The sequence below is a fragment of the Falco peregrinus genome, chromosome 6 (genome assembly GCF_023634155.1).
Source record: "Falco peregrinus isolate bFalPer1 chromosome 6, bFalPer1.pri, whole genome shotgun sequence".
Taxonomy (NCBI): Eukaryota; Metazoa; Chordata; class Aves; order Falconiformes; family Falconidae; genus Falco; species Falco peregrinus.
In genome coordinates this window covers 66,087,709-66,114,610 of record NC_073726.1, presented here as the reverse complement: position 1 = coordinate 66,114,610, position 26,902 = coordinate 66,087,709, and the positions used below count along the sequence as shown (strand labels likewise).

The 26,902-nt window shown below is 40.2% G+C and overlaps 1 protein-coding gene across 7 annotated transcripts in view; it reads left to right on the top strand.

Moving 5' to 3' along the window:
* Positions 1 to 26,902, top strand: part of CHRM2 (cholinergic receptor muscarinic 2) — a 107,356-nt gene that overhangs the window by 57,205 nt on the left and 23,249 nt on the right. For 5 of the 7 annotated variants that reach the window (XM_027792979.2, XM_027792974.2, XM_027792977.2 and 2 more), the window contains exon 1: positions 26,197 to 26,317. The exons of 1 other annotated variant lie outside the window; for it this stretch is intronic. The gene's annotated coding sequence lies outside the window, so the exon portion shown is untranslated. Of the gene's footprint in view, positions 1 to 26,196; positions 26,318 to 26,902 lie in introns of those variants that run through there. One more of the 7 variants, XM_027792980.2, reaches the window with a different exon arrangement.

Here is a 26,902-nt window from a genome sequence, read left to right as displayed (position 1 = left end):
AAAAAAAGGTACAGTATTTTGTCTTTTTTATTCAGATATTGGCACTGAAAATTAAGACGACTGTAATATAGCTATCTGGCAACTTCACTGGTGATATATTAATGTGTCTCATTATTTTGAAAGTTAAGGTCATATGTGCATCTGTGTGCTTCTAATTTTGTGTGCAAACCCTCAATTTTTCTTTGTCGAAACACTTATGGATTGTTGAAGTTGCAGGACCATAAAGCAGCCTCAGAGTTGCTAAATCTGTTTGTCACATTTCTTCTTTGAGTGAAACTCCATGAAGGACAGGAGTGCCACCCTTCTCCCAACAGCCCTTCCAGGCAGTGTGGCTATGCAAGGAGCGTGTGAGCTGGAACCCCGGACTCTGGTAGTATTTGGCCATCATTCAGATGGACTTCAGAGACCAAAGCCTCGGTGTCAGGGGGATATGGGTCTTAAGAAATAGCAAAACACACTTCTATCTCCTCTTTTTTTTAGTAGGTTTCAATCATTTTAGGCTACAGGTCTAGGACTTCTATGTCCAGAAACCTCTCATCTTGACTACACATCATTGCCTTTCAAGCATGGCCAAAACCCAACTACTCATTTAGGTTCACTGTGGGTTCACAGAGTTTGAGTCCAGCTATATTGACCAGTAGAGTTGAGGAAATGTTCAAGGCACAGCAGCAATGAATGACTGAAGACTTGAACTCTGTTTATCCCTCAGTGTAGGCCTAAATATGCCATGCCTGCATTGTGAGTGGGGAGATACAGGCACAGGTTAACCTCTTCAGTAGGTTCTTCTGCCATGTTATCTCAAAAGCCAAAGCTCAGTAGACAAAACATATCTTGGGTGGCTCTAAGCAGGTATGAAACAAGGTACGATGTGTGTTATTGACAAGTGCTATGTAAAAATCATCACTGTTGTAATACAGGCAAATGAGGCACAGAATTTGGATATTAAGTGTTCTTCTCCATAAGTATCAATTAGAATAGTGTGTCCAACCTAATCTCATGCCTGCTGCTAGTGATAGCATAGAGATAGCCCCTGCAAGCATTGATGGGTGTACTCATTCATGTCTCATTTCCATGCAAAAGTGTCTGAATATCTTTGTATGATAGTATCAGTTGCAACTGTGCACCTTTCCACTGTTAGAGAGCTGTCAACACTGGCTAACTGAAACAAAGACAAACAAGCAGAAAGATTTCAGCAGTCAAAACACTAACAGCAAATGTGTGAGAACCCATCATTGCAACGCATTTGCAGAGAAACAGTGACTTCCATAGGATCATTTAGGGGATACCTATCTGAACTGTGCTGTTAAATATTTTCTGGAGTTTATGTGTATGGATTTTATTATAACTGACAGCCTCTACTGCTCCTACTAAGTTCTTGGTTTAAGACTTCCTTGAAACAGTCATATATGAACAAAATGCCTCTCATCCTAAACCAGAGAAAAAGAGACGAAAGAATTATGGGCCCAGCTCAAACAGTGGACACATGGAAGAATCACAAATATATGTATTTTGTAATAAGACTGTCCTAACTTTAACTTTGGTATATTTTTCCTTATAAAGTATTCACACTAGAAAAGCACGCAAATATTTCTGTGCAGAGTCAAATACACACACACTATAGGCATGTATAGGTGCATATATATGTGCACACAGACATACATAACTTGAGTTATGAGGTATGAAACCTGGCTCACCACTGCTTTATTTCAGTGTTATGCTGTTGTAAGATAATTTACTTTCCTGTAGGCCAATACAGAAGTGGATTAATATAGAAAGCACCTATATGCTGTGTGTTACAGCTACAGAGGAAGGGCACAGTGGTCATGGCGTTCACTTCAGGAGTCTGATACCTGTCTGCCAGTCCTAGGTTTTCGCTAGGAATTCTGCACCATGATTCCCACGAGAGCACTCATGGCACTGACAGGTATTCACAACACATAGCAGAGCAGCAGTTAGTGTGAGGAGGTAGGAGTCACTGTACCTAACACTGATACAGTAGTCATAGGCTGTAGACTATGGGAGCAGCAGACGTTTATTTCCTGTATGGTCTCTGTCAAAAGACAGTTCAGATGTTGAAGTGTGTTGGTCAGAAAAAGGGATCCACATTGCTCTCCTTATCAGCAGGCTGAGGCAGGAATAACTTCACCTGGGGGTTACAGGAGTTCCCCCTTCTCTCAATATCTCCTACCTTTTACACAGCTGAAAAGTCTGGAGTTTAATGGCAAAGAATTTTAATCAAACTGCTTAATCTGCAGAACCACTGAAGAGAAACTGCAGTAATAGAGTTAGAGAATAGAATTGCTGCCAGGAAAAAGAAAACAGTTTTTAAAAAGAGAAACACTAGGAGTGGAAAAACAGCTTTGGAGGGAACTATGTTGCACTGACCAGCCCTCCCTTGCCAGATTTTAGCAATTCAATTAGAAGTCTTTACAGGTTTAGCAGCTGGTTGTTGAAAATACACCTCCATCCTACAATGCCTGCTGTTGACACATAATATCTGGTTCTGTATAATCAGGATTTCTCTGTGGCTCAGAGGGCAAGAGAGCCTGAGGCTCTCACATCTGCTGAAGAGCACTCGAGGCTTTAAAAGTGAAGCATGGATAATCCATGGAGAGAAATGGTGAACACCAGCATCTAGTAGCGGTAGGGGAGAAGGGAAACAATCATGCATAGGAATTAGAACTAAAGGGACTTGCCCCCAGAGGAGAAGCTGTCTCGCAGGACATATGGTTGAGCTTCTGGGGTAAAGAAGTTCCAATTTTTGCTTTTTTAGCCTTTGAAATGTGCTGCATGGAACTGCAGGGAGGCAGGTGAGAAGGAGACAAGGGAGGAGGCTGGGGTTTGGGACTGAAGCGATTGACTAAACCAACAGATGGTCAACTTGCAATGTTTTCCTCAAGCAAATTCCCATAGAGGATAATTTAGCTTCAGTTTGAACAATAATAAAAAAGTGTTATGAAATGAAGTCTGATTTGGGCAGGGGAGAGGGGCATTATTTGTCTCTTAAGTACCTGGAGAGTCTATCTATGCTGATAAAACTGACATTTCTCAAGTGGCAATGTGGCTAGAGATCTGTTTGTTTTTCACAGAGACAGCAAGAAGTGAGGCACCAGGATTTAGTTCAGTATATGAATTTTTCATTTGTGAGCTATGGCAGAGCTCTCAATTTCAATTTACTATAGTTTAATTTTAAATGTAACAGTTAAATGTCCCAGAAAATCAAAATGGAACCGTATATTTCACCCAGTTTTCACTGGGAAATCTAGTTTTCTTGAAAAAGGCTCCATATTTGCAAAAACAGAATATGAGAGATGATGAGTAGGAATCAGGCTTTGGAAACATCGTGAAAAATAGTCAGATGCATGTTGCATGGCTAGGGCTTTGCAGAGAACTGCTTACATTGCTGTTAAAATTCCTCTAACCCATCCTGGGTTACCCTGACTTTCACCAGTTCCCTTAACTTGGCTGCAAAATGTGTAAATTTAAACCCATCTACCTCATGCAGTTACAGAAGAGCTTTCAGAATTGATATTTGTGAAAGTGATTTTCTAAACTGTAGTATATAGTGATATTCCACACAGTCATCACTAAGAGCAACCAAAACGAAACCACGAAAGCACAGTTGTACTGACTTTCCAATTACACAAACAATGAAGGGGGGCAGAAGCAAGACAGACAAACGCTTCCAATATGAAATTGGGAAACCCAAGAGGACAGAAACATGAATGAAAGGCCAATACTAATTTAGGAAATAAAGGATTTTTGATGTTATTTCATTGCGCAGTCTGGTAATGTTTGAAAGTACAGTAGCTGCAGCCTGCTGGTGGAAGAAAATAAAAGCAAAATACTAATTATAGTTTACTCTGTGACCAAATTCTTCAGTCATATGTGATCTGGTTTCCCTGATCTGATGTCTTATATTTCATCACTAAAAAATGAAAGATCACCTTCCAGTGTCTCAGATGGCTCTGCTAGAGGGCAGCCCTGTGGGGTATCCTTGTGCCTTGTCTGGTGCCATTCATTCCCACTATTAACAAGCAGCATGAAACTGTGGGCCAGCATGAAACACTTCAGAGTTTTGTAAAGGCCAAATTTAGGCAGAGAAAAAAAAAGGGGGAGGGGGGGGGAGAGGTAAAAAACCACATAATAAACATAATAAATTTCTGTCAAATGCAAAAGGTCACTGTAATTAAACCAAAACCTATGAATACATACACATGGAGCCTCTGCTGGCATCAGACCCCAACTTATGGGGGAGATATCTATTGTTCGTTGGCAGAGAAGACACATATGGCAATGTTTTCCAAAACTCTACTTTCCATTCTATGTTGGCACAACATCCAAAAGAAACATTTGTGCCTAAATTAGCTGGCTATTCTTCCTAATAACTTCTGTGATCAATGCAGAGAGGTAAGGTCCTCCAGACAGAAACTCCGAGGAAGAGCCTAATTCATGTGCTCAAAGTCACCTCGCAGAGGCTCCTCTTCCCTTTGGCTCTAGAGATGACCAGAGACACGTGACTGGCAGTGGGAGCAATGAATCCCCCTCCTCCCTATTCATGTCTCTCCGCTCATGTATTACCATAGTTTCTCAGGAAACACCGCTATTGCAGGGTTAACTCAGGCTACCAAAGATGGAGACATGCAATTAAAAGCAATAAAATCTCTGTGTCTTATTGAGTTACAGCTCATCAACTGATTAGAGGTAAGTTGTTAAGCTTCAGTAACTCAATTGCTTCCAGTCATGTGCATGTACCCTTAGAGGCAGCTTGATTCCTCTGGAGCTGGCCTCCCTTGGGCAAACACGGTCACGCCACAAACATTGAAGCTGTGGTGGAAGACTGGCTAGTGACACACTCTGTGCAGGAATTAGCAGCAAGTGGCTGAATCCCCCCTTATTGGTACGACAATAAGCATTACTCAACCTTTAGCTGGGGCTGGTGACAAACCAGCTAACCCAGCTCTGTTGCAGAATGTCAGACTGGGCGCCAGCTGCTAGCAAGCCTCCACACCCAGGCAAGCAAGACACCAGGCACTTCAGCTCATCCGCCAGCACAGGTGTAAAACACAGCAAAGGTGTCTAAGTCATTGTGTCATTCAAGTTAGAGACTGCTTTGCATGTGCAGGTCAGCTGGGAACGACACTGGAGTTACACCTTGTGCTAATGTTTCACTGAGGACAAGCCCTCCTCAGAAAAACGTTACACTGCAGTGACATACAGCTTCTTAACACTCAAAAGAGAGCACCCGCGGGATTTTTAACGCAGTTTAATTCACTCCATTAACTGATTCACTTTGCCTTTACTGCACCCCCCCCAGGTAGCCAAGCCTGCAGCGAGGGTTAGCACACCATCAGCTACCTGACTGCGGTGGCAGAGATGAGAAGAAACACTTTTGATATCTGAAAGGCGGCATGTATTTTGCCACAGAACTCTCTCATCCAAATAATCCAAGATAATTCAAATAAGGCAACTGGAACATTTAATTTAATCAGCTTTCTTTTTCTGTGGTTGTTGTTAAAACAGATATTCCAGTTCCACAGGTGTCTGTGTGCAATCAAAACCAACATTTTGGTTCTGATCACCAGGCTATTAGGCTCCATTTCCACACTGAAATAAGATTTTCTCCTTTATTTCGCCCAGTATTAAATTAACAACAGCAAATAAAGACAGCACTACTATAATTTATCACAGGTTATTTTGATGAAAATGAAAACTGGCCACAGTTAAGAAAATGTGTTAACCAGGATGTCAGCAATAATCCCTGGCCCAAGATTATTAAATGAAAACAAGTGAATTTCTGAGTTCACGCAGAAAGATGTGGTGTCTTTCTAAAATGCACATCTCTTCAAAATGCCCCTTCCCTGGCACACTGCAGGAAGAGTGCCTGAATGGATGTGCCTGCATGGATGTTCTCTATATCTTCAGTGAGCCATGTGAGAGTCCTGGCAAAGATGCTCCTTCCATTTTTTTCTGTGAAAAAATAATTAGACAGTAGGAGAGAAGAGAGAAATCTAAAAACTTCTGACAGAAATTTTTCCTTAAATATCTAGAATCTCAATGAAATACAAGTAAATAAATACACCACCCCCACCCTCCCAAAAAACCCCCAACAAACCAAGGTGGTTTTTGTATAACACCAGTTACAGAAATTTCAAATAGAACATTTAAAACAAAGCCTTTCTTTTAAATCTAAAAAAACCCAAACAACCCAATGCTGATATTGCTAATTTTCAGGATTGCACAAATTTTTAAGCATCAAATACATCAGCCTTTTGAGATTAATAATCTTCTCTTTGATCAAAAGAGTAAATATTTTGTCCAATATTTTCAAATTGAGATTCTTTTCCACTTTCTTTGATGTGAGAATAGTTGAGATGTCAAAATTTCAACAGTGTGTGTTCAAAACAAACTCATATTTCCTACAGGAAGACCATTTAATTTTCCACATTTCTCTGACTGAAAATCTATCCAGACCAATGTGTATTTTTATAGCATGCAAGCGTTGAAGTACCTGAATACCCTTCTGTCCTATTAAGACATGGTTTATGTTCTGTGTAAGCAAAGTCTCTTCACCTCCATCCTTCAGCTTTCCTCAGAGCCCATACTCTCAAGGAAAAAAAATTCTCAGAGATATAGTAAGCCAACAGTAATAATATTACGTCAAGCCTCAGTATAAGACTGGAAAGATAAATGGACTACTACCTAGATTAGTTGGTCTTAGTTGAAATTATTAACAACCTGAAGAAGTCAAGAGGCCAAAGGGAAATGCTGAGTTGGCAAAATAAGCTGATGGCAGTGGTTAGGTTAGCCATGACAGAATATGTAGGGTTCCAAAGTACTCCTAAAGAATTATATTAACATACCAAGGTGTTAAATATGAGCACACCTGAAACTACCTGTGTACATTGATAGGCTTTGAAATCAAAGTAACCTTTCCAGGGAAAGAAAATAACAATTAAGGACCTCTAGTTAATCAGAAACAATACACTGAAGAGGGAGGAAGTGAATAAAAAAGAATGTGAAGTGTCTCATCCAGAGTGGCTTCAGCCCTCTTGTTTTTGGTTTCAGTTGTCTTGTCTTTGGGAAAGACAAGACAGAAATGGGGAAGTCTAAAGGCACTGATGGCAAACATCAATATAAGAAGACACTGAAGAGGTTAGGAGAGTCTACTCCAAGAAGAAGGGAGTTGCATCAATCATGATAGAGTTATAAAAACAAATGTATTGCATAGATAAGGCCAAACAGAGATGTCTGTTTACCTTGAGTCTAATGATACAGGATACATTAATAGGCAGCAAATGTACAACAGGGGAAAACAAATACAGTTTCATGCAACATTTAATTAAATTGGATCTTCTCACTGCAAGAAAAATTTACTGGCACTAAAAGCTTGGCAAGATTTACAAAAAGATTGTATTTGTATGAATTACATGGAGTATACATGCCTATGTTTTATAAATTGGTTGATTACAGAAGATGCATTATTGGTAAATGAGGTACGTGGCTGGAAACCTGGGGCTTGATCCCATTATCAGTAAAGTATGTGTAGAGCTTTTAGGACAGGAAGAATTTCAAGCCCCTATCCTGCTATGACCCCACTACTATAAATGTCAAGAGTACTTTGTTATTGACCTCAAATGATAACAGAATAAAGCAAATTCTAGGCAATTTTTGGAAGTCTCTTTAATTCTCACTCTGAAACATTCAATGGCAACCAAGGTGGCAGAGAAATTATTTACCTCTTCCAGTATGCACCAAGGGCCAGCTAAACACTTTACTTCTCATCTTTATTCCTTCATTACAATCCACCTCAGCAGTATGAGGACACTGCAGTCTATAACACTAACTGACAAGAAAGGAAATAAAATTGTTTAACCCAGTTTGCTATTTTTGATTCTCTAGCACATCTCCTACCATGACAGTTAGAAGATAAGCCACCAGTAACGAATCAGCAGTCATACATAAAAAGCAATACTAGGTTTGCACTGGAGACAAAATGATCTTAACAACCCTTAACAAGTTCTGTTTTACACAATATAAAAATAATAATATATAAAGAAGCAGAAGATGAGCAGTATAATGATCAACAACCCTATTCTGCAATATGCCCTCTTATATCTTACAGTTTCACAAGGCCCCGATCTCAAAACTATTGAAACACAGTAAAGAAAAACCTTCTGACTTTAGTAAGCTTGTATTCAGCTCCAGAAATAAATTTAATTTATGACATAGCCTTTTCATTTGATCAGAAAGCCAGTTTTCTATGCTCCTTTACCAATCTCAGGTACCATTCATTAGCATTTCTAGACACTTATACTCTATAAATATAGTTTGGGGAAGCTAGGGATAAATGCTTGGAGAACATCTACTAGTCTGGAGAATATTTACCAACGGAAATTTTTGCTGCAGTGAGTTAACTCAGCTGTTATGTGTCCAGTGGTATCTTGTAGTATTGTCCCATATTGAATTTGCATAAAGCAAAGAGTTAATAAAACATGAAAATCATCCTATCCTTTTTTCCAGAATACTTACTGTTTTCTAGGAAGTTTTTTCTTTTCCACATCTGACCTCAAGCAAGGAAGTGCTCTCCAAAAGGTTTGTGGTGTTCTGCCACTCTTCATTCTTATACTGGGTTTTCTCTTGTTTTACTTCTTAGCTTCTGGAAATTTAGTCTTTGTACCCAAGTGCATTTTTTAATAATAAATAAATTTAGACTGGGATAAATTCCCCAAATGAAGCTGGTGAAGGAAGAGAGCTTTTATCTCTTGTGATGTACTTCTGACAAAATATAATTAAAATATTTTCATGCTGGCTTGCCTGCTCTGTCTGCCTTTCATGAATGATGAAGTCTATCAAGCTATTATTTGTCTACACATTGTGTGAGGAAGGATTAAGCCACTGAAGTGTTCAATATCAGTAAATGATCTGGAACTCCATAAAAACATCAATTATTGTGCAGTTGAAGATGTCTTAGTGCTCTCTCAGGAAGCTGGAGTTTTATCTTCATTCCTCTGGTGATGGACTGTGGGAATGACAGTCTCCAGAGAGAGAGCCATGACAAAGAGAGCATGTACAACTAAAATGTAAGCTATGGGACTGTGCAGAAGAGAGGTCATTTTCTGTTATTTATTCGGATATACTGCAAGAAAAATGGAACCTAAGGCAGTGCAGAAAAAATTGCCCTACTTACACCTCTGAAAAGTTGGGCTTCTCTGCCTAAGACCCTTCATTTTGGGCTGATACAACATCAAATCATTTATATTGGAAAGAGCCTTTAAGATCATTGACTGCGTTAACCTAGCACTGCCAAATTCACCACTAAACTATGTCTTTAAGCACCACTTCCACATGCCTTTTAAATACCTCTAGGGATGGTGACTCATCCACTTCCCTGGGCAGCCTGTTCCAATGCTTGACAGTGGTACCATGTCCTGGGGTCACATACTCTTTGACATTTTTTGATGTAGTAACCAAAAAAAAATTGTAACTAATTTGAATGTAGTTGTGTTTGGCTGAGTGGTAGGCAGTCTGGAAACCCACTGAGTGGGGGATGGAGCCCTGCTCAAACCCATACTGGTGCTTTTTATTTTTTTAGCTAGTAGGACTCTACTAGTTTTAATGCAGCTCTGCCTATTTACAGCCAAAGAGGATCTGAAAATCACGCGGGCAGATGTATCACTAACTTCTCTCTGATGTCTCAGCATCATGGCTTTCAGACCTGGTGGTACGGGAATGGTACACTTCATATGCAGCTGGGGACATACCACAGTCTTCACCTTTAAGACTCTCCACCATTTCCAAAGTCTTTTCTCTAAGTATAAGAAGAGTTTGAACTAAAACAACTAATATATTTGTTTCTGGTGGGAATTGCATATAGGCCTCAATGTAAATATAACATACAAAAAAAAATAATACTGGTGACCTTAAAATACACAACAAAGTAACAGAGGACATCTTAAAAATAATTCCAACTCATTAAAAGCATCATTCAGTTAATGAATGATTCGTATTGCTCAGAGTGTGAAATGTTACCTCAAGTTATAGATTGGGCATATTCTTCCACCACTACTACTAACCGCAATTATGTCAGTGTAAGCACCTTCAGCTACAAAAGCCAGTATGTTATCCCCTCCAAGCCTTCCTGCCTCATCCTCAGAGTAGGACTAAGCTAAGGTCTCTAGAGCACACAAGGGTGCAGAGAGAGAGAGTACATTTTTTCAAGAAAACAGCATCTTTGGGAGATCTAATGCTCTAACAAGGGCTGAAAGATGTGCATGGTCAGGAGTGATCCTCAGCATGCCCCGTGCTATCCAAATAGTGTTGGACTGTAGGAACGTAGGACTTGCCCAGTGAGTTTCTAATCCTCTCTGTGTCAGTGTCTGATTGTGCTTCAAATAATCTTATCAGAGATATCAGAAGCTCCCTAAACAAGTACCAGAATTAATAGCTGTTACTAGGAAAAAAAAAAAAAAAAGATCTGTGCAAGTCAGACTGGTTAGAAATTGTCCTAACCTGAAATCCAGCCACAGGTGAGTTAGGATGCCATCTCCCCCTGCACCTTGCAATCTTATACTATGAATATTTTATTTATACTTGTTTTTAGCACATACATTCACTCCTTTTTAAATGATGCTGAGTCATTGATCACAAACCTCTCTTGTGGCAGTGAGCTCTGAAGCTGCCTGTGCAGTACATGAAAGTCCATCTCCTTGTACAAGACTTGTATCTGTGGAATTTCAGATTTCTCTGAAGTCCCCCTGTCTGAGAGGCATGCAGCAAGATCAACACCCAGTTTAACCTCCATGTGACACAGACTGCTTTTCATGTGATCACTGCATTCCCTCCTTTTTTTCCTCCAAGGTAGACAGTGGCAGTTTGATGTCTCAGTAGGTCAACTAAATAAACCCTGGTAGAGACAGCAAAGATGAAAGACTTTTCTATTTGCAATGTTCAGGAAAAGAACCTTAACTCAGTGTAGCCATTATACAAGTTGGAAACAATTGCTTAAAGTACTTTGTGGTGAATGCTTTTATTTCCCTTGTAGTTAAATTGCTTCTTTATTTATTTATTTACTCACTCACTTGTTGGACAACAGGGAGCAGTTGAGCTAACTTTTCAGATAATGAAAACCATAATTGAACCAGGATATGAAAAGTATGTTGTATTTGGATCTTTTCTAGCAGTGAATTTTTCATGACTCAACAGAAAAACAATGAGAAGGAAAGCTTCTTCTATAGTAAAGAACAAAGAGCCTCTGCTTGCTGTAGTGCCAGGATTAGAAGATGTAATATTACGGAGTTGTAGAAGTATCTGCTTTAGGATTTCAGATAAGCTAAATGGTTCAATTTGCGTTTCTAAAATCTATTAACCAGAGAAGTTTATTGACCTTTCTAGAGCTGGGCATGGTTTAGTTTCATTAAGTACTGAAACTCAAGGCACTCTTTCTTCATGTCAAAAGATCGAAGAGGGCAAAGACAGTTTGGTGCTTATTAAAATAGATACCGAACTGCTATCACGGCTGCCATCACTGCATTCACTGACCTTTTGCCTCAGGTTGACTCAGGGTGAGAAATTGAGCAACTTCTTTCATGGAAATTTCCACTATTATTTTCTACAGCAATGTGCTTGAATTTTTCTCATTTCTTTGTTCCCCCTTCCCTCACAAAACACACAAATATACCCTTTTCTATCCCTGGTGAATGTTACCACACTAGTGCAGTGCTGGCAGATTTACACTGCTCAGTTTACTAAGAGGTAAACTCCCATTATCTTGTATCTGCCATTAACTACGTTACCACTGCACACTGCTTAGTTAGACTATACCATAGTTTTTATTCCCCACCCTGAATCCCTCTGCCATTGCTCTGGCATCTCAAATAAACAACGCAGAGCTGCCTGACATGCCAAGGCAATGCATTTGAGGAATGCCCAGTGGCAGTCCCCTACTCCATAGCAACAAAATAAAAAGTCAAAAGAAAAAATAATGGGGCAACACTTGCAGTTTTATGACACAGTTTATTTGTCATGAGCTGGCCACTGCTGGATCTCTCCACCCCCAAGAGCGCACGAGTGCATGCAGATTTGACTTGTAACTCAGCACAAGATGAATGGGCAGCATTAGGGGAATGACACTTGCAGTTGAACATAATAAAAAGTATCTCACAAGGGAGGCTGGCTGGTCAGTTTTATTGTCATGCTGTTTACTCCACTCATTTCAAGGTATTTATAACACACTTAATTGACTGCCATTTTTCTCCATATGAGTTTGCACAGTAAGTTGTGGAGGGGGGATGAAACAAAGATGAGAGACTGAAACACGCCCTAAGATTAAACTGAATAACAGAGACTAAATGGCACAGTTCACTCCTTGGCATGATGGGGATTCATGATTCACATCCTTGGGCACCTGGATGGGGGGCTTGGGTTAAAGGTCTAAGACAGCATATAGAAAGACTTCAAGAGGCTAATTCAGAGCTCTGAAGACCCAAATCATAGTGAAAGAACCTCTGCCTTCATTCATTGCAGAGCTTAAGATGAGGATGATAACTTAGGTTTCACAATGAAACATCAACTGCTATAGTTATGAAAACACTCTCCTCTATTCTTCTTTTGTCCTGCAGTAATTAACTGGCAAATCAGTAACTATCACTAGCAGCTGGGTACTGAACTGCACACTGACACAACAAGGCCCTTATACTTTTGTTATGATACCATTCCACCTGCATGGCTTTCATTCTTATCCATGGACAAGGACTTTTTCCTATTTTATCCCCTCTTTGACTGTCACATTTTCTCACTCCTTATTTCTTTACTTCCTACAACTTGGTTGCATAATCCTGGAGTGGAGAATCCTGAGTAGGCTCATGAAATTTCAGAAGAGGGAAATGCTCATCTCTCACCCTTCACAAGGCTGAAAATATCAGTGAAGGTTGTTATCATAACCATTACAGTCAATGAGAAGTGATTTCAAAGTATGAATGTAGTAGGCTCAGTCCTACTTACCCACAGAGGCGAAATCTCCTCTAGGCTGATATATGTCACACAGATCACTTGCAACGTCCTGCCCTGTACATTCGTCTCTATTTCCAACTAGGTTTGAAAGTAATTTTAATTGCAGTTTATAAGACTCCGTATACAGTTCTGAGGAACAAAAAAGCAAGTCAACAGAACTATGAGCTGACCAGATCAGGCCAGAGTTCGGAAGTCTTAGACGCTTGTCAAATGCTCTCCAAATGTCAACCCCCCAGTAGACCTTATTCTATTATCAATCTGTTTCCAGTTTTATCCTGGAAATGTCTTATAAGCCAATCATGCCATTGACAGTAATAGTGAACGTGAGTTATCACTCCATGGATTTTTCTGAAGACAGGCATCACTCCATTTCTTAAAAATATGACTCCTGTTTGCAGGCATGTGATGAACACAGCACATTACACTTTTCTGGGACAATCCAGAATGGATTCTTTCCTGTTAACTCTGAAGTTCACCACACTGAAAAAAATGAGACCAGAATGGCCAAAAATCTCTGTTGTGGTTGCTTGTGTCCCTTGGAAATGCACTAAACAGAATTACCCTGCCCATTCTTGTGCACAGTGTATCATCAGTATTTTCATGAAAAAAGAAACTGTTGTTACTGGCAACACAGGCTTGCATTTTTATTCTTTTCCTCACGGGGTCTCTGATGCAGTTTCTGTTCTTTCTAAAGTTGCTGTTACTCTGGGTCCCAATAACAAGAACAGGGCAATCTGTGTAACAGTCATGTGAAGCTGCTAAAGAAGTACCTGGATAGCCGTGGTTCAGCTGCTTCTTCTCAGGCAAATTTTCCTTCACTTTCTTGGGTGCTTTATTGTCAAGAAGGAATATGAATACTAATAACAACTCTTCCATACACAATTTGGGCCACTCAGACACAAGGGGGTTCAGGAAACCATAGAAGTGTTAATTTGTGAAGTGAAAGAACCAGTGTTACTATTAACTGGCACGTTCTTTGCAGAAAGCTGCTCAGTTCCTATAGAATATTATCAGATATGCCAGGACAAGAAAATAATGAAGTTATACTACTCTGGGTACCCATACCTTGGCTTCTTTTACAGGATTCAAATTAGTTACCATAATGTACAGGTTCTTGCAAGGAATGTGATAATTGTAGCTTTCTTTAAAGCTGTGAGCTTCTCCATTTAAGGTATACTTGAAAGTGGTGTTTCAAGTATTTATGATGTTGTTAAGGAATGAAATAATCTAAGTGTCATAAAGGAGATTTTAGACCATGAGTTTAGCAAGTTTTATGAGCAACAATCAAATATTTTTAGGTTATGTAAAACAAAGTGGTGAATATCTGGAGCAATTCTTGAGACCCTGAGAATATATAAAATGTGAATAAGCATGGAAAGAATAGGATCTGTGGTAGTCATAGACTGTTCATGGTAAAGAGCACTTCAATTGCTTCAACTCCTTCTGACATATCAAGTAGTAAAGAGCATGAATGCTAGACAATGAAATTGTTGAGGCATCTCAGCTGGTAGACTCCCAGCAGAGGCTGGCAGACTGCTGAGTAACAGCAGAAGAGCAAGGCATGGTAAACCCTCTGCTCACACAATACCAGACAGGCCAGAAGAGGTGGCAGGAGGAAAGAGCCAAGTAGTTTTCTACTAGGCACCTGCTAATTGATGTGACAAAGATCTAAGGGAGTAATCAGAGAACACCACTTGCACTGCTGAGTGCTGCTGCCACGTGCTTGCAGATAACTGAGGGGTTACAGGTGACAGATTCCTTCAGATATCTGGTACCTCAGTTGACTTGTTTCAGTAACAGGTGGAAAGTGTGTTTGAACAGGGCTGGCATGATCTGAGAGCTCAGCAAATTTGGGACACAAGTATCATTTTGCAAAAAGCTACCTTTGTTCACTGGGGCACCACTAACGGTGGAGGACTGGAACTGGAGACACAGCATTGAACAGTTACAAGTGACAGACTGGAGCACTTGCTGCTAGAGTCTTTCTCTGGACTTGGAGAACTCCTCATAAAGTTTGTACAAATATTTGCAGGAGGAACGGCCAAATGTAGGGGGCTTGCTCTGAAACCAAAGAATGTTAGCCATTTGACAAGATATTTCTTAAACACCTTCAAAGCACCACAGCCCTTCAGGTTTCAGAACTGTCACTTTTATTTCCTGAATGTCTACAAAATTGGAGGTAAGGATTAACAGGAAAAGCAAATAACAGGCAGAATGCATTTCTGAAGTTTGTTTCAGAACGAAAGATATTGCCTCTGAGTAGAAAAAATGAACATCAAAAAAAGCGCCACTTTGTAAGCTGCCCTGTGGAGTCATCAAAACCGAAATAACTTATCTTTGCTAATATCCAGGGAGGATGGCAAACAACAGAACAGAAAGAACCAGTGCACAGCTTAGTGGATACTAACAATGGAACACACTGTGATGTGCATCAAACAGTCTTTAGGGAAGCAAATGTGTTTGGAATATTTTCAGCAGTTTTATTTCAAATGTCATCAGAGGACCAGTTAGCGAAATGGATGAATTAATGAGTCAGAATGTATAGACATTCATGGGAGTTCTTCTGTAACTGGATTTACTGATCTTTTAAAGCAAAAGATAGGTGGTTATGGTGACACGGTCTACTTGGTATCCATGTTAAAAACTACCAAACCACTGCTGTCAAAACATGTTCTAATGGATTCCTTGAGATTCCTTCAGATGTTTCTGATCTTCTGTGTTGTGCATTATGCTTTCCAATATCTTTGCTAAAGTATAGAAAATGTGAATAAGTAATGATGAAAACAAGTTTTGCAAGCATCATACTAGGTGTAGAGCTAGGGGTTTGTTGCATGAATACCAGGTGGTCTCCCAACACCAATTCCTACACACTTAAGTTTTGATCTAGGGTTACTCTGGTCGTCAGCATAAACATATAGGAACACCGCATAAAACAATATCCCTGTGTATGTCTGCATGTGGCCTGACTACAAGATGTGCAGACAGGCTTGATTCCAGAAATTATTTATTCATTAAATTAAATTAAATTAATTATCTTAAACATATTAGCACAAGGTAAGGGTATGGCATATTTTTTATTTTATTTTTTGGAGTGAGGGAATTAAGAATTTGTTCATCTGTGCAACTACCATCCATCACCTTGCTATGATCAGGAATAGCAGCATACCCTGCCTGCTCTACAAACGGCCCATAAGTCAATAACGCAGCTTTAAAATCTATTTTATAGCTGTGTCTCACTCTGAATTTTCTTTCCTATTCTTTCTCTTTGTGTGTCACAGATACACAGCTTTCGGCTCTGGTTTACTGTACCTTTCCTTGTTGCCCTGGTTTGTTTTTTTTTCTGTTATTTCTTTGTATTCTATGATATTCCTATTTTGTCCTTCTATTGTCTAGCATATTCCTTATAATTTCTCTCATTTTTATCCTAAGATTACTGCTCTTTACCATACCTGTGCTTCCCTCCTCTGAACAGTTCAAGCTCCTCGCTGCAGTTTCACGTCTGGTAATGAATCATCCCAAATTATCTCTGCCCTATGGAGGCACAATCATTCCTCACATTCTTTCTATCATGTTACTGGCTCCATCTTTCACACCACTCTCTGATCACCAGCTGCTGTTTGACACATGCACTGTGCATGGTAGCAGTATTTTGTCAGGAAAACAATACACAAATACTTCACCAAAACATGGTTAAGAAATAAATTCCAATATATATTAAACAATAACTGAATATGATTTATGAGCAAATAATTCAGTGATAAAAGTACATGGGCGAAACAAGAAAGATGAGCACATGATCCTGTAGGAAAGAAAGTCACCAATGCAAACTGTAGAAAGTTACTTCTTCCACAGTACCTGCCCTGGAAGAGAGATAATTTTCTCAAAATAAATGAGAAATGATAAATCAGACACCCTATAGCAAACAGGAACAGTGATTTTTAGAGGCGTTAAGCCTGTAAGTCTCTTCTGGGATGGGAGACTGTATGATGTGATTCACTCGCATTGTGGCTGAAGAGGGACCACTTTTAGGGTTGTTTTCCACCTTTGGAAGGATGCAGCTCTTCTGGAAACAATGATCTTTAGGACTGGAATAGTGACATGTTATAATGTACTGACTATAACATTCAAATTGGCAGCATTTGTACAACATCCACCCATTGCCTCAGTACTTTTTCTTTTTTCCTCTTCATATGAACAACTCGGCCAATTTCAAAACTCTTTAGTGAAATACAAGATTAAGCTAAAAGCATGTTTGCAATTTTTACAGGGGCTGAAAGTCCAGTAGAAAGGTTCTAAGAAGAAACTGTTTTAAAACACCTGTATACCATACAGACTTACCTGTGAATACACAATAACACAAAAAAAGACATAAATCCATGTTTTCATTAGAGCTATCTTATGGAGCACTCATGAAAACTGCAATGGAAAGGCCTGCATGAAGTAATGAGGTATTTTCTGGATGAGTCATGAGCTGACCTCCTAAAACACCACCTGAGACGTGCTGTCATCAGGGAGAAAAATCTTCCCTGGATTTGTGCGCCTGTGTCATTACAATAATATTCAAATAGTTCCTCAAAATGAAACCTTGATAATTAGCTAGCCTACTTCTGTAAATACACAGAAGTAATCTTTTCTCAGTATTCAGGATGAGCTGAGTGTTAATACTGGACACTAGATCTACAGTTTAAAGATGAATTAAAACTAAAAAGACACTTAAACTAACAATACATTTATGTGGTAAAAGTCCTCACTTACAACGCAGTTAGAGAAAGCAGGATATTTTTAAGTTTGTGGGGGGAAGGTCCCACCACAGAATCTTCCTTCTGGTATTCTCCAGTCCTTTTTGCCTGAATGAAAATATCCCAGAATACTTCCATCTTGTACTTTTACAGATATTATATTTATGCAGATCTTGTGGGGCAGACTGAAATGAGACTCTGCTCATAAGAAATCATGTTGACATCACTGGGATTATTTTCAGGCTTAGGACCACATATTACTGATGTACCCCAAGATGTATATAGTCATTTAATGAGGCTTACAAAAATGCCTAAGCAGGCTAGACATCTTACACATAGAAAAGCTAAGAGATGCTAGAATCTGGCTGTGATGATGGAAGTTCACCTCTAAAATTAGGATTTGCTAGGGCTCAAATTTACAGTAGACTCATCAAACTGTGGTACTGGCATAATTTCACCCTGACAAGGGTGGGAAGAGACACCCCCCCCACACCTCCAATGGCCATCTCTGCAGGAGGCTAAATTCCCCTTGCAGTGATTCACTGGGAATTAAATTGCTGCAGAGTTACAAAGCTGCATATTGGCTGAGGATACAGGAGCTTTAAAGAAGCTACAGTGAATATCAGCAACTTTACAGTCCATTTATCAACATGCCAATGGCTCCATTTTAAGGCAGGTGAAGCAATAATATATAAGGATTGAAGAGATTTTCTGTTTCCAGAGTAGTTTAATATATAAAGAAGATGATGGCAGTTGAGGGTGGTGGGTTCCTTGTTTTTGCTTGCTGTTTTTGGGGAAAATACTGCAAACCTGTCAGGCTCTTGCCAGTTCTTGTTATTACAACTGGAGCTCAGCACTTGCTTTTTTACTGTTTCACTGAACATGGTAATATGGAATAAGGGCTCACTTACCTTCAGCGTGTAAAGATGAAAGAGAAGGGGAATGATAAGCATGAATCACTTATTATTTAGCATCCTTACTTGGGCTAGGTCTGCTAGGTCACACCAACTTCACGGTATCATTTCAAGGTTTTGATACAGGTTTTAGCTCAGCTCCACTGCATTAAATGAATCATCTTATCTTCCCTTGCTCCTTTCTCAGACTCTGTTTTCTCCTTTATCTTTGAGCATTGTTCTAGTCCTCCCTTAGCAAAAGCTCTGTGTATGTACATGGAAATGCCCACCATCAGCGATGTGCCCCAAAATCCCACCACTTCCCATCAAGCACAGGTTCTGTGTAACAACAAGGAAGAACAGAGCTAAAAATAAATTCATTATCTGCCCATTTCACTGGATGTCCTGTCTGACATCAAACAAGCAAGTCAAAAAGTAAACAAATGGCCAGGTCCCTCCCTTACCTTGAACTGGGGTATGCTGTGTGGTTATACACTAGCTCTAGTGTCTTGAAGACCTTTTGTGCCTGGCATTGCTCAAATGTGAGTAAGATCACCCACACCCTGTAGATCTTTCAGCTCTGAGTTGCAAGATAAACTTGGAGCAGGAGAAAGGGACAAAATGGACAGACAGGAGACTGAAATGGAGAAACAGATTACTATAAGCAATAGTATTTGGGTGCCTGAGATGCCTTTGAGGTCAGGGGTGATGTGCTGTGCACACATTTTTCAGAAACAGACACTGATTCCAGACCAGTTCAATCTAAGATGTTGGGTTTTATGGCAAAACCCTTGTTCCTTCAATGCTATGTGTCACTGTGTGCAGGATCATCATCACTTCTAGTGCAATGGTTCTGCCTTAACACATCTTTCCAGGTCTTTCACACTCAAGTATTTTGCAAAGTAAATTTCTGATACTATTACAACAGCCAAAAAAAAAAGAGAACTGATCTGGCTGGGTTGTAATTAGAGCTGGACTAATTATGGCGGTAACTATTCAGTGAACATCAGTACCATTTTTAGACTATTCTTCAAATGGAGTGAATCTGTATACCCTCATCCCTTTTGACAATGGATGAAAATCAGGACCACCATGTTAACAGCTGAAATGATAATACAATGACCCTGGATACTTTCCTGCAAGCCTTTATGGTTGAACTGTATGTGATTAATCTCCTTGACGTTTCTGTACTGAGCCTTTACACTGTAAAATGAATCCAAGCTGAATCGTCATTGCAGACTGCATTTGTGTCAAGGCTATTGTACCTAAAGTGGTAACAGCTGCTCCTTCAAGGCCTACAGGCTTGGGACCAGAGATGGACAACCGTCATTATTGCTGGTAAAAGCAGTTTTCAGGGGAGGGAAAAGATACACATCATGCAATAGAGATGGAAAGGCTTACCCCTCTGTGATCGTGTTCACTAGTCTGTGGGTCTGATAGGGCCTGCTAAAACAGTCTTTTCTCCAGCTTATGCATAAGCTAGTGCTTGCTTGGGAGACAGCTTGGGATCTTCTCATTCACTTTACTACAACAGATACGTGAGCTTGTGGTAGGGAAAGGAAAGAAATAACGGTCAAGGGCAAAATGGGGCTTGATCCGCCTGTGCTTAAAGGCCTCTTACTTTGATAGGAGCTGAGATACACACCTGAGTAATCACTCTTGTGGCTGGGTTTCTCCAGCATACAGCTTTGTTCCCAACATAGGTGTCCTGCTCATGTTGTGCCAGGAAAGTTCACTGGAAGAGGCTGATCTGTGCTCCTTGAGCTACTCTCCATGGGCCCTTCCATCCATCCTTGGGGTCTCTTTCTTTCTGGTTGCAAAGGGTACCTGGTGGTCAACAGCAGGTCAGAGCTGTGGATATTGGGGCAGAGGGGGATTTCTTTCTGATTCTCTGGGGCAATCTCTTAACTTCAGCTCCTGGGAAGCAGCAGACATCCCACGTTGCAGGCTACAGGATGGTGACTCCCCCTGGGCAAGCCCTGGGGCAGTAGTTCTAGTGCAGATCAGATGCTGCAGGATCCTTGGCTTGTATGTGTCACCTCTGAGTAAGAAGCCAAGGATCTGCACTATGCTGATTCCTTTTTCTCTCCAGTGTGCTTTTGCCAGATTCCCAGACTGCTCTTTGCACAATCATGTGGGTTGGTTTCATAATATCTGACTCCATATCAAACAAAGGTATAGGTGTTCCTGCTTCCCTGGTCCATAGTACCTGCAAACTCCATGGCGTAAGCTAGAACCACAGAAGCAAAGAGTAGTCTGGGTGGAAGGAGCCTCAGGAGGCCTTTACTCCAACTTTCTGCTCAGAGCAGGGTCAGTGTCGAGCTCACACCAGGTTGCTCAGGGTTTTATAAATCGTATCTTGAAAAACTCCAAGGATAGAGCCTGTACACGTTCTCTGGACAACCTGGTCCACTGCTTTGCTGTCTTCATGGTGAAAGAATTTTCTTAAATCCCTTCAAAACCTTATGTCTGTTTTCTTTCATCCTTCCACCACACACCACTATAGAAAACATCTGGCTCCATCTCGTCTGTAGCTTCCTTGTAGGCACTGACAGGCTGCTATCAGGAAACCCCAAAGCCATTTCTCCTTCAGGTTAACTGATCATTAAGGTCCCTTCCAACTCAAGCCATTCTATGATTCTACGATTTGCCTCACCCTTTCCTCACAGGCCATATACTTCAGGTTATCAAATAGTACATCCTCTATTGTTGATCTTGGACCTATGGTTTGCTCTCAGACTACTTTTCAAGATGCATCAGTCACCAGACAAAAGCATTTTTTCTATCAGAAATCCCTGCTAGGGTACAGATATTTCTGATCTGCTGGACACAGCCCCCCCTGACATACCTTCCGTCTCATGGCTGATGTGAAATGAGGAGATATTCAAAGCCACTGCCCATTGGATGACATCCACTGCCACCACAGTGGTAACACTATGAGAATCAGGGCAGAAAGCAATGTGAGTTGGAGGAAACACCACATTTCTCCCAATAGTGATTCTTACCCCTAGTCTTGCAGGCAGAGCCCAGTTGCCCCTGAGAATACTGCATTGCTTCTGCCACTCTGTACGGGTTCAGTAACTGAACTGAAAGAACCAATCTTCCATCCAACAGTTCTTTTAAGAAATTTCCTGTAGTTTCCATTGATTTTTTTTTTGGAGACAGCAATATATATATAGCACTGCCTTTTGCCTTTCCTTTTACACAGAGAAGACTTTAATTAGTACCCTTTGTGTTAAACCATTAGATGTGGCCACCTGTGGTATCTTGAAGTTATTCACATTTTTAACTGTTTTTAAATGTTGGGTCTAGGCCACCCAGAGATTTTCCAGCAGGGGGAAAAGATTCAATTGCCTGGAAGCTTTTCCATTACCTTACACCACAGGAGTGACATAAAGGAGCTAAAGAAAAGTCTGAATCTAGTACTAATGTTTCTACTATAAGGAACACATTTTCTTAGGAGATGGGAGGGCAAATGTGAGGGATTGTTTTGCTGATATTTATTTATTTATTCTTTTGTATTATTCACTCAGTGACAAGCCCAGAGTAAAAATGGTGATGATTTAGATGTGTTGTTTTACTCAGAGAAACACTTGCTCATGGCAGTCATGTAATTCCTTTCCCCTCCTGTCTGCAGCATGATGACATCCTCTTTGCCAGGACCTCCCCTGTGCCAAGCTATGCCATACCATGCCACCCCATCCCATCAACTCTTCTCCCTGCAACCATTTCCACAGTTTTAATTTCCAGTATATAAAGGAATGTCTGTTATCCACATCTTCTCCATAGAACAGGTGAATGGAAAAGATGGAATTTATTCCTTAGTTGTTCTGCTGCTTATTGTGTCTGTTCATAATATTAATATTATGCTCTTTGTTACAATGCTTTTGCTAGCCTCTGTCATTTACAAAATGCTTTTATCAGTTAAAGATTGCATGCTACTTTATGAACTTCAAAGGGTTATATACATAGAGATCCATTTGGCCATAAACAGAATGTGTTGGGTGAACTACAGCAGTGGGGAAGCACTTGTCCAGTAAAACATCTGGAAAAAAGTCTGCAAAGCAGACTGCTTTACAGCTTTGGGATACTCAGAAACCCATTAGGCTCCAACCCTAAACTGAGCGTTACACTTTTTAGATGTCTTCTGCAATAAATTATGTGTGCCAACTGTCTGGCGACAGTCACAGCCCCAGGTAGTTTTGCATGACCATTTGATAAGCAGAGAAAAGGGAAGGGGTGTCCTTCAGAAGGAGGAAACGCTTGGTTAGGCTCTCTGAATGTTACAAAGGAGCACTGAAGACAGACTTTTCTCCTAAGTGATGAATAGCAAGCATGATCCCAGGACAGTTTACAGCAGGGAACAGAAGAATATAATTCTGGAATTAATAAAACAATGAACTGGGACTGGTCCCCAGACACCAATCCTGGTTTTTTCCTGTTTTTGCAGAAAAGTCCTGAACCTACCATGAGCAACAGAGGTTTTGCCATTGGCATACGCAGGGCTTTTGACCTATTGATTTTTTTCAGAGCAATTTACCATGGGATTTCAGACTCTGAAACTGGAGTTTGGATGAGTAATGTAGCTTATACAGTAGACCCCTGCTCTCAGTGCTCTCTGAATTTGGCTTCTACTTCCAATGCTGTTGTGTGGAAATTCACAACTCTTCACAAAAATTCTGTGATTCTCTCCCGGTGGTTGCTGTTCTCATGAGCAACCTGATATTTAATTCATTCTTAAGAATATAAACATGCACAAAAGTAGCATGTTTGCATAGCAGATGAAGTGAATCTAACACAAGCAAATATTATCTGTGCGTTTTTGTCACGAATAGATAGCTTTGTTAGTTACAGCAGGAGCTCAGATTAATTCTGTGAATCTCAAAACCAAACAGTATAGAGGAAGAGACATCGGAGATACTGCACATTCAACGGGTGTGCACTTTCTGACAGAAACGCTGGTTATTGTTGATTAGCCTGTATAATTTGGATTATATTGGATTTACTGTCCTTTGTCTAATACTCACAGTTCTGTCCAAAATCCTTGTGTATACCATGACAAGAAGACAGATAAACAGGAAAAAATGCAATACAGTTCAACTATATCGAGAAATACATCAGTAAAGAACAAGGACAGGAAATAGCAAGGCTGCAATAGGCTACAATAGAACATAAATATGCATTCCCTACATACACGCACGGAGAAAGAGAGAGTACAATTTGCAAACATCATAGGATTTTGATTTTCTACCCTTTGCAGAGCAGATTCCTTTTAAGGAAGCAGCAAAAATAATTGCTTGAATAGTGATTACCGCTAACCACCTTTTGTATTTTCTGAAGTAGCTGCTGTCACTGTTGGTGATATAACAGATCCTTGAATAAAAAAAGGAGGACAAAAGGAGATAACCAAGACAACATAGTAAGAATAAAGCATCAGGGTCCAGGTTGTAAGAGGAAGGAAAGGAAGGAAAACACTCAACTCCCTTCCTTAAAAAAAAGGAAACAATACTGAATTAGGGTCGCGTCAGCTGAGCTGAGTAGGATCAGATATAAAATGCACAAGTGAGCCTTCATGCTGTGTGAAAGAGTAGATGCCAGAGATATCTGATATTGGGATGCATTTGCTTTTTATTCACAGGCTTCCTATGTGTGTTCTGCAAGAGAAAAAGGCACACAAGTATCTTCTGAATATTCTCGAAGTAGGGGGACGCAAGCTACGCTGCTCAGATAGCTGTGCTGGTTGGATTATACTGAAAGTTCCTCACACGTACCTGTTTAGGATTGCTTCTTCTGTCCTACTGATGTTTGCCACAGTGAAAATAGGAAGTGAGGGAAAACTTGGAGGGTAACTGTTGCCCAATATGAGTAATAATCTAAGTGAAACTGTACAAGTAATGAAGTCTAATCTGCCAGAAGTATTCAACAGACAAATAATGGATGCTTTTAAGAACTGTATCTAAACCTACTCTGACAAAAGTACATTTGCAGCTCTTTTGGAGACCAGAGCTCTCCATACACCTTTGCTATGATTTTATTATATGCCCATTACAAACAGAATTATTCCCTAAAGAACACCTTGGTTATGGCAAAAGGTTTCAGACAGGGCAGGGATCTTGCTGTGCTGGGCACTGCACAGCTGCTCCAGAAACAATCCCAGCTGAAACTCACTCATCATTTCGGTGAAACTGTACAGTGGCTCACCAGACTATGCTTAGTTCACATTAAGGTATCAAGAGCTAACAGTTCCTAAAGGAAGCCAGCAGATGCCCATTGTCCCCAAAGATAACAACAAACATGTTAATGATAACAGGGATGAGATATAATCTTTTAAGTTCATTGGATGGGGCACAGCAGCCTACTTGGTTAGTGGGGTCCTTCCCCAGGGCTCCCAGCTAGAGTATATAAGGGGGAAATACAGGTGTGAGGCACATGATTTTTGTGGAAATCAAGGAGAGGGCTTCTGGGGCACAGAGGCCCCTGCAGGGTGCCTGCCAGGGACAGACATTGTTAGAGCCTGGGGAGGGGGATGGAAAGGGCTACCATAAATAAGGAAATTTCACTAGCAAATGGTTGCCTTGTGTCACCAGTTTCTCACTCTCAAGGAAATAGTCCCATCAGAGTCAGAATGGTGTTGACCACCCAGGCTGGCAAGGCAAAATCATGGGGGCTGATTCTCTCTTAACTGACAAAAGCATTTAGAAAAAAAACTTCAGAATAATTCAAAACATTTCTTAAATCTCAACACTGGTTTTAACCTGCCTAGGCAGGGGGAGACAAACATGCGTTATTCATGGCAAGCACTTATTCAAGGTGTTCTTTTGAGGCTGGAGAGGGCTTTCATTTAATTTTTCTCCCAGGAGACTTTTCACAGTCACTTTCCTGGGCTCCAAAGCCATGAAAGAGAGGAAGCTCCAAACTGTGTGTCTTGTCTGCCCAGGAAATAGAAATGCCACATTCTTATGAGCAGTCTTGAATTCATAGACTTAAGAAAGTCATGTATGAGCATCCTAGAAATCATTTGTCAGTCTGCTTGTAACTCTCAAAACACCTTCACAAACTTTATTCTTAGAAAAAGAAAAAACCTCAAACACCATTTGTCACTTCCTGTGTAGAGTCTTGCAAAACCAAAACTTTTGGGTCACGTATCCAAATTTACTACATAAGCTTTATTTTTATACTGATCATAACAAACTCAGATAGACTGAACTGCTTTCTGACCACAAAAGCACAATGTGCATCACAAGCTCGCAAAAGAGAAACTATGAAACCTATGAACTTTTCCTCTTTTTTTTTTTTTATGTTGTCTTTATTCTCAGCCAAATACCAGCACACTCTTTGCATCAGAATAGAGTGGATCATTATTTACTTGTTCCCAAACATCACCCTGTTTCCCAATACTGAAAGAACAGAAGGTATTGCAAGCTACGTGCAGCAGATTCATGACAAAATTCCTAAAACGCCTGAAACTCAAAATGTCTATTTGTGTTTGAAGTCCATGTGTATTTACATGGGGGTTTTAAGGTATATTGGCTCTGCCTAGTTCAAGGTAAATTGCTAAATTGCTTCAGTTTCTTGCTATCTGGGGCACTAAACCAGTCCATTGATGTAAAGCAACAAACTCCCTTCACCTGTGGACACTACAAGGCAGCAAGAAGAGATCATCCTAGAAAAAGTGTAAGAGTTCAGTTCTCTTAAATCTCTCTGCTAAATCTCTAGTAGAAAATAACTGTGAACTGTGTTACGTTCAGTTATAAACAGATTGTGCGGAAGTATGGGGTATGAATTAAGTAAATCACAAGACCCAGCAGGAGTAGCCAGAAAAGACATTTGCCTGATTACCAGATATAATTGTGTTATTTGGGAATGCCATCTTTTGAATGCTAGATCTTCTTTGCACAGATGATGCAATTCAAATGTGCTATCTTTGATCTAAATTGATTATACATTTGCAATGCCTAACTTGGAGGTAACAAAAAAAAGAATTAATACTTCTGTGTAAGATGGAAGTAAGGAATTGTTCTGTATTTTTCCACATTCCTCACATTTTTCTGTCCCTTGCACATTTCCAGCCTGTGTGGATAACTGAGACATTCTAACGTCAGGTGTTAGAAGCATAAGCCAGGTTGTTGATGGAAATGAAGCAGCAATGGTACCATTCTTCACTTTCTGTCTCAGCAGAGGGTTCCCAGGCTCCCATGAAGCCTCTTATTACTGTATGCAGGAGTATGAGAAGTGGAAGATATCCAGTTATTTTTTTAC